The sequence below is a fragment of the Cariama cristata genome, unplaced genomic scaffold (genome assembly GCF_000690535.1).
Source record: "Cariama cristata isolate BGI_N322 unplaced genomic scaffold, ASM69053v1 scaffold22292, whole genome shotgun sequence".
In the NCBI taxonomy this organism is placed as follows: Eukaryota; Metazoa; Chordata; class Aves; order Cariamiformes; family Cariamidae; genus Cariama; species Cariama cristata.
In genome coordinates, this window is record NW_009604704.1 from 11,484 (window position 1) to 13,015 (window position 1,532).

At 41.3% G+C, this 1,532-nt stretch overlaps 1 protein-coding gene across 1 annotated transcript in view; it reads right to left on the reverse strand.

Moving 5' to 3' along the window:
- POLR3F (polymerase (RNA) III (DNA directed) polypeptide F, 39 kDa) overlaps window positions 1-1,532 on the reverse strand; it is a 9,209-nt gene that overhangs the window by 7,113 nt on the left and 564 nt on the right. The window lies entirely within an intron of this gene.

Genomic DNA, 1,532 nt, shown 5'->3' on the forward strand with positions numbered 1-1,532 from the left:
AGTACAGTCATACCCTTGAGAATATTTTTTCCCCTGACAAGTATCCACTTGTCATCAGCTATCAGAAATAACAAATACAGTTCCCAACCCTTCCCACAATATCTATGCACTTCCTATTATTTCTCCTAACTTTCACACTGTACAAGGGACATCAAGTTCTTGTATACTTAGCTCTCACTTTCCACCAAAACACTCATTTGCACGGCTCCCAGAAATCACATTGGAGCTCTCCTGCACAAGCTTTGAACAATTCTGACTTCCAGTAGCAAAGTTCTATTGTTTATTAAGTAGAGATCACCGGCAAACTGCCAACCAGGATCAACAGTGCCTCTCAGAAACAAGTTACTGGCATCTCTCACACACAAAATATTTGTCCTGTCCTTGACACTTGTGCCTAGGCCAGGAAAATTCTTATTTTCTATTTTGAAGAGGCAAGGAATTAGACAAGCCCAAGAGCGTAACTGCTTATAACAGCATTGACTAACTGACATTCACTCTTTCATTGACAGCTAATCCTTTCCCCATAGTTACAGCCTTGTTTCTTACAGATTTGCATTATGTGGTTGATTGAAGCTCACACCTCAAGATGACCCCCTGTGATGCTTTTCTACAAATGAAGTACTTGCAGCTTATCTCAAGTGAAGTACCTGATGCTTACTAAGGCTGAGCTCTCACTGCAGTTTTCCCCCCATGTTTGAGATACTTACTAGATCTCCCCACATGCTCTCCACTCCCCAAGCCATCTGTTTTAAACAAATTCTAGAGACCTAACTATCTTTGAAGCCGCACTGTGAAATTTGGTCAGCCCTTTCAAAAGTTATTGAACACTTAAGGTCACATCTAATGTATTGATAAACCTCACAACTATGACAAAAGAGAGAGATACTAGATTACTTCCAGTGCCACCTAGATATGGTCCAAGCTAAGGAAGTTTTGGTTATTAAAAAAAACCCAAACAAACAAAACACCAGATGTTGCTCCGTTTGGATGCTTGCCAACAGCCCTCTTTCAGGAGAAAGCAAGCACCTCTCTTTTCAACAGTGCTCTCTTGACGGCACCACTCAATCTGCTTTATTTCCTGACTTCACACACCCATGAAGCAGCTAGCTATGGAACCGAAAGGCATCTTGATCTTTAAAGACCTTGAACATTCAGCTAATACTCAAGTTTATGCCACACTGAACAAACAAGACTAAACAGCTACTGTCTGTTCCTGAACACGTAGCAGAAGTAGTTGACTGTGATCCTCACTCCTATCTTCGGTCGACTCCAGATACAGTAAAGGGAAATGCCCAGTGAGATGTGGAAAATTTACAGAAGATGCAAAAAAATTCCTTGAGGTGTTTCACCTGCTTATTATCAGAGTAATCCACAACATTGGGATTTTGTGAGTGGTTCAGAGAAGACCTTCACATCTAAGAGTATGGGATAACATCCATTCTTATAACTAATTCATTCCCCATCATTAATGGGCCTTGTGGTTATCACCTGTGGCTGTCTGACCACCTGCCGAACTCCTGCAATCACAATTG